This window comes from Adiantum capillus-veneris, chromosome 2 (assembly GCF_014529385.1).
Source record: "Adiantum capillus-veneris isolate H3 chromosome 2, ASM1452938v2, whole genome shotgun sequence".
Lineage (NCBI taxonomy): Eukaryota > Viridiplantae > Streptophyta > Polypodiopsida > Polypodiales > Pteridaceae > Adiantum > Adiantum capillus-veneris.
Window position 1 is genome coordinate 15,796,870 of NC_140932.1, and position 6,680 is coordinate 15,803,549.

At 45.6% G+C, this 6,680-nt stretch overlaps 1 pseudogene; it reads left to right on the forward strand.

Annotated features, from left to right (window-relative positions):
- The first annotated feature begins 2,122 nt into the window (after nt 1-2,122).
- LOC147462416 (uncharacterized) lies at nt 2,123-2,504 on the forward strand (annotated as a pseudogene).
- The last annotated feature ends 4,176 nt before the right edge of the window (nt 2,505-6,680 follow it).

Here is a 6,680-nt window from a genome sequence, read left to right on the forward strand (position 1 = left end):
CGGTGGACACCTCGACTCCGATCTAGAACACCTACAATGCCACACACATGAACAAGGCACCTGTGGAGAAGAGGACATCACAGAGAGAGAGAGAGAGAGAGAGAGAGAGAGAGAGAGACCTGGGAAAGGCTCTCCATGCTAATAGCAAGCTACTCATACAAGTGATCAAGGGTGGTCTGCGGCATGCATCCGACATGCCCTAAGGTTCCTTTTAGTTCTTATGGAAGGGAGAACCTTCCGTTCTTAATGGAGAGAGCTATGATCACGAACAAAGTGAGTGGACACTGTGCGTGCAAGTGTATGAGACTGAGAGATAGAGAGAGAAGAGAGAGACGACATTAGAGACGTTGTAAAACCCTCCTCCAAAGGCCCCACTCTCGTTGGCGAGAGTGGTCTACGATTGATTGCACAAACTGGTACAATGATGATGCATGAAACTGATGCAGGTCTGGGCTATGTCGACGATGACGACGGGGATGGCGAGGCCGACTATAGGGCTAAAAACTGAATGGTTTTACCTGGTGTCCAAAAACGCTCAATGCTGAAATCTGCTGCGAATGGAATGCTGAATTTTGGGATTGTTTTTATGCTGCTGAAAAAACGCAGGTTTGGCTGCTAAAGACGCTGATGTCACTGCTGCGTTTTGGGCTGAAAACGCTGCTTTATTTGCTGCGGTCAATGCTGAAAAACGCTGAGAGGACAGCCCTGCTGTGGCGATGGTGAAAAACGCTAGATGCAAAGGGGGGATGCTGTCCGGTATCTACTGAAAAACGCCAAGGCAAAGGGGGGCTGGCGATGATGCAAAATACTAGGGCAAAGGTGGGCTGGCGATGATGCAAAACGCTAGGCATGTGTGAGGGAAATCGCAAAGGGTTTCTTGGAGAGTCTTGCTGAGAGGGGGGGGAACCTGTCACCAATGGCCTACTGTTCTCCTTGCTCATCTGCTGTTTAGTGCAAACCTTGGTTTGCTTACATATTTTCTTACCCAATTTTCCCTACCTACTTTCCAACAAAAGTCACTTAAATTGATAAGTGAAAAATGTCAAAAATAGGTAAAATAGGCTAAATGCACTGGAAAATTCTCCTAACTGATTCTAATGGATTTAGATGGGAATGCTTATGATCATGCTATGTGCAACCAGAGGATATGCATCTATACTAAGTGATTGAGCATTCACGGTTTACGAATAGACTCACAGAAGTGCCAGATCACTTCTAATCTAGATTGACTGGACTGGCGGAACCCTGTTATGCTGTAGCTTGTCCACGGACACATAGGGTTGGATGTGTCACGTGACATCTACCTTTCGGTGTCTTTCTTCAAGTTGATTCCCTTAAGGACCAGCGTGAGCAATATATGTACCATTTGATTGCCATCACATTACAGGAGTATTGTCTGTCCAAGCAACTATCAATTATGCAAGAGCTTATGGACCGCGCAACGGTCGGCTACAAACTTATGAAAGGGAAGCTAGAGTTTACTACCGAAGCAACTGCGGCAAACAATCAGATTTCCTAGCAACAACGACCAAACCTACGGGACTCTAGTGACAGTCAACCACAAAGGCCTCGTTTGACACAACATCAACGAGAAACCCTGGTACAAGAATGTCGATGCTTTGAATGTTTTTCAAATAGGGCATACTCTCAATAAATGTCCCCATAGAGCCTCCACGTCTTCAGAGCAACCTTCCGCTCCGACAGCAGAAAGATCCCCAAGGCCACCTTCGACTAACATAGCTAGACCTGTCATTGAACTTGTACTTGATCTTTATGGCATAAACCTCGAAAGTTCAAATGAATTGTGCACGGCATACGACAAAGTCAACGGCTTGAAAGCCGTTGACTTTAATCCTTGACCCATGCAGTTCCCCAATTCTTCATGCAGATGGATTTTGACTACGATGCACAGGGTGGAGAACTTGAGGCCGAGCTAACCACGGGCCAAACTCAAAAGATGGTTCCCCTTATTGTGCTCTTCTAGTGATCATTCAAGGATTCCATGGAAAAGCCGATTTCTACGTTATGAAGTTGGGCAATCGCGACGTTCTATTTATAAATGTTTGTCAATTAATATTTGCTCTCTTATGATTTTTAATTCTTCATTGTCACACACAGAGTAATGGAGGAAGAACCGAGAGCTCACACCATCGTTTCCTCCTCCTCCTCCTCCTCCATTACCACCACAGCGTGGCTTTGGTGTAGGGAAAACTCTGCTAACCCTCGGCGGAGGCATCCTGTTGCTTATACTGTCACGTGCGCAACGCGATCTCCGTTCACTGAGCGGCTCAATTAAGGAAGCAGTGGAGGAGAGCAAAGCTGGTTTGAGCCTTGCCGAAAGAGCAGTTATTTCCATGGAAGAAGGTGTGCAGATTAGCAAGTGTGGTGTAAATCTTGCTGAGCAGGCTGGTACAAAAGGGCTCAAGCTCCACTACAACTGGGTCACTGGTAAGGGGAGCGCTGAAATTAGAGGTGGCTACAAGAAGATTTACCATTTCTGGTAAGCAAAACAACCTTCTATTTTATCTTATTTCAACATCAACAGTTTGACACAGAGAGAGAGAGAGAGAGAGAGAGAGAGAGAGAGAGAGATGAAAACGAATTGAAATGTATATTAACGTCCTTTAAAGGCCATAAAAGAGTCACATCAGATACATGGTCGGAATAGAAAGAAGAAACTAAGTAGAAATACTACTGTAAAAGGAGAGCTTAAGAGGTATATTTGCAAAAGGTGGGTGTGTACCTCAGAGAACCACAGTAACTGTAAAACACCATGTTGAAACGTGAAATGGCCAAAACGGTTGAAACGTTTCAGTCACTAGGTGAAATTCCCGTAGGCGAAATGGGCTAAAAATTGGGTTTAGAAAAAAAAACTTAGTCCTAAGGTCGTTTGGGTAATTTACACTGCCCCTGCGACCAGGAGGCTTCGCACGCATCAATTTTAGCTGCCAGCAGTGCCGACTTTCATGTCCCCAGCCCCTAGCAAGGGGTCACCACCCAGACATAATACTCTCTCTCTCTCTCTCTCTCTCTCTCTCTCTCTCGTCTCTTTGAATTAACATTTTGCCCATTTTTTAAGAATTGTGGGGTTTTCTGGCTCGGTAGGGCAATTTCGCTATTTCTCTATATATGTAGACCCACCAACGTTTATCTCTCTCTCTCTCTCTCTCTCTCTCTCTCTCTCTCTCTCGCACGCATCAATTTTAGCTGCCAACAGTGCCGACTCTCATGTCCCCAGCCCCTAGCAAGGCGTCACCACCCAGACATAATACTCTCTCTCTCTCTCTCTCTCTCTCTCTCTCTCTCTCTCTCTTTGAATTAACTCTCTCCACCTCCTCCATTACCACCACAGCGTGGCTTTGGTGTAGGGAAAACTCTGCTAGCCCTCGGCGGAGGCATCCTGTTGCTTGTACTGTCACGTGCGCAACGCGATCTCCGTTCACTGAGCGGCTCAATTAAGGAAGCAGTGGAGGAGAGCAAAGCTGGTTTGAGCCTTGCCGAAAGAGCAGTTATTTCCATGGAAGAAGGCATGCAGATTAGCAAGTGTGGTGTAAATCTTGCTGAGCAGGCTGGTACAAAAGGGCTATTTCAACATCAACAGTTTGTTGGGGGGGGGGGGGGGGGGGGGGGGGGGGGGGGGGGAGAGAGAGAGAGAGAGAGAGAGAGAGAGATGAAAACGAATTGAAATGTATATTAACGTCCTTTAAAGGCCAAAAAAGAGTCACATCAGATACATGGTCTGAATAGAAGAAAGAAACTAAGTAGAAATACTACTGTAAAAGGAGAGCTTAAGAGGTATATTTATTTACAAAAGGTGGGTGTGTACCTCAGAGAACCACAGTAACGTGAAATGGCCAAAACGGTTGAAACGTTTCAGTCACTAGGTGAAATTCCCGTGGGCGAAATGGGCTAAAAATTGGGTTTTAAAAAAAAAACTTAATCCTAAAGTCGTTTGGGTAATTTACCAGGAGGCTTCGCAAGCATCAATTTAGCTGCCAGCAGTGTCGACTCTCATGTCCCCAGCCCCTAGCAAGGGGTCACCACCCAGACATAATACTCTCTCTTTCTCTCTCTCTCTCTCCCCCCACCCACATTCAATACAGACATTAATTCAAAGAGACCTTTGAATTAATGTCTGTATTGAATGTGGGAGAGAGAGAGAGAGACCACATTCAATACAGACATTAATTCAAAGAGACCTTTGAATTAATGTCTGTATTGAATGTGGGAGAGAGAGAGAGAGAGAGAGAGAGAGAGAGAGAGAGAGAGAGAGAGTGCTAAATTGGCAGTTGGCTATGCCTAGGTAAGCCCAAGGCGTGAATTACCCTGTGTATGTGTTAGTTGAATTTGATGTTAGTATATGAAATTTTTTGATTCAAGAATTAACTTGTGAATTTATTGACTCATGAATGGTTGAAATGCATTCCGCTGTGTACACCCTATCATGTGTACACATAATACTTTATTAGCATTTTGCCCATTTTTTAAGAATTGTGGGGTTTTCTGGCTCGGTAGGGCAATTTCGCTATTTCTCTATATATGTAGACCCACCAACGTTTATCTCTCTCCTCTCCCTTGGCACTCTGTGGCCCTAGGTCCATAGGGTGCCAACATAAAGGTTCTATAAGGGCACTTAGGCCACCATATGGACTTGGAGGCATAGGATGTCTCGTTAGATTAGATTGATCTCTATTTTAATGAGAGATCCTATGGCCCTAGAGTCACACGGCTGCCATGGTGTCCATGTAGGTGCCTTTGAGTGGCCTAAATGCTCCTTTAGAGCCTCTACATGCCCCTGTGGACTAAGGGTCCATAGGGTATCCTCTAATCTAATGAGAGTTCCTATGGATTTATGGCTATAAACTTTAAAGCAACCATGGTGCCCATGTAGATGCCCTTGAGTGGCCTAAATGCCCCTCTGGAGCTTTTATATTGGCTCATTTTCAGCCATCAACATCTCTCTCTCTCTCTCTCTCTCTCTCTCTCTCTCTCTCTCTCTCTCTCTCTCTCTCTCTCTCTCTCTCTCTCTCTCTCTCTCTCTCTCTCTCTCTCTCTCTCAATTTTTGCTAGCGATACCTTTCTGTCTCTCGAGCGCTCCTCTTTCTCTCCGTGTTGAGCCACTACGTGCATGCGGGTAGTTGGAGATTGCTCCCACTCCCCGTGCCCGTTCGGTGGGTGATACGCGATAGGAGCTCGTTTACGAGGAGATCTGTCCATTGGCTGCTTGGTCTCGAGAGGAGGTGTCACAAACCTGTGACGTGGCTGCCTAGTACACACACACACACACACACACTCTCTGGCAATGGCGGGCTGGAAATGCTGACGTGGCGTTGCAGTATGGACAGGCCCGTAATTCCCGAAAATGATGCCATGTGGCAGTTGTACGGACGTCCGCAAATCTCGGAAGTTGGCGCAGCTTTTGGGCATTGCTTTATTCTATGCAAATTGAGAGTTAGAGAGAGAGAGCTTTTGTTTAAGCAGCTTTGATTTTATTGTGCCAGGTATGGCTTGAGAGAGAAAAGGAAAGCTCTTGCTTTAGTTTTTACAGGGCTTTCGATTTTCAGCTTTTGGGCTCTGCTTTTAGCATCCCTTGTAATCTTTAAATGTGTGAGCAGGCCTCTTACAACTCAGAGCATCTGGACGCAGAGTCTGAGAGGAGCGCCTGCCTGCACTCGTACTTTGAACACAGATTAATACAAAAAGAAATACCGAAAGGGGCGCCAGTCTTTGGGGCCAATATCTCTAGGCACGGAACTCCGCCGGGCCAGTGTCGAATCAATTGTGAACTGTGAACTGTTTTGAAGTGATTATTTGTGGTGTCGCAGTAGATTCTCGACTTGGAGTGTCCAAGTCTGTTACAATGGTATCAGAGCGCGGCCGATTTCTCTTCTACGGGAAATCCGATCCTTTTTACGCGGCACCTATGGCTTCAGACAAAGATCAGTCGACTTCCTTTGCATCCGGAGATGCGGGAAGAGATCACAACGAGGATTCACGCGAGGAGTACGGCCCCCCTCGGCCTATTCAGGCGGAGCTCGAAGAGATGAAGCGTCAACGATTGATCGGTGACGCAACAAAGATGATGCTAAATTTTGCAAAGGACCCACAATTTGCGAAATTTATGAGCCAGACCTCCTTCGACGTATGTACAGAGAGCAAGAATTAAAAGAGGTAGTTGATACACGAATTGCTCATCTTTTTGACGTGCAAAACAAAGCTAAAAAGCACGACAAAAAGCAGAAGGGTGCTGACTTCCCGGGTTATTTGGGTCGTTAGTCGATATTTGAATCGGCAAGAAAGCAGAAGAAGCGTGTTCGATTTGAAGGAGTACCCAGTTCTTCTTCTTCTTTTGACGGTTCTTCTAGCTCTTCTGACTAGAGCGAAGAAGACAGAAAAGGTAAAAAGCGAAGCAAAAAGCGAAGCAAAAAGCAAAGCTTCGGGAAGGGCAAGAAAAAGGCAAAGAAGCCTAAATCTCACCCCATGGTTGACAGTTCTACAGAGGACTCGTCTTCAGATAGTTCGGACTCTGACGACAACAACTTTTATGAAAAAAAGAAGAATTTTTATAAAGCCAACCAGTATGACTTTTTGGGAGACAAAAGCAAGAAAGTCTGAGAGTTTAAGGAAGGTATCAATTAAATTTGATACGTTTTCTGGTTATAGAGATGCTTCGAAGGATT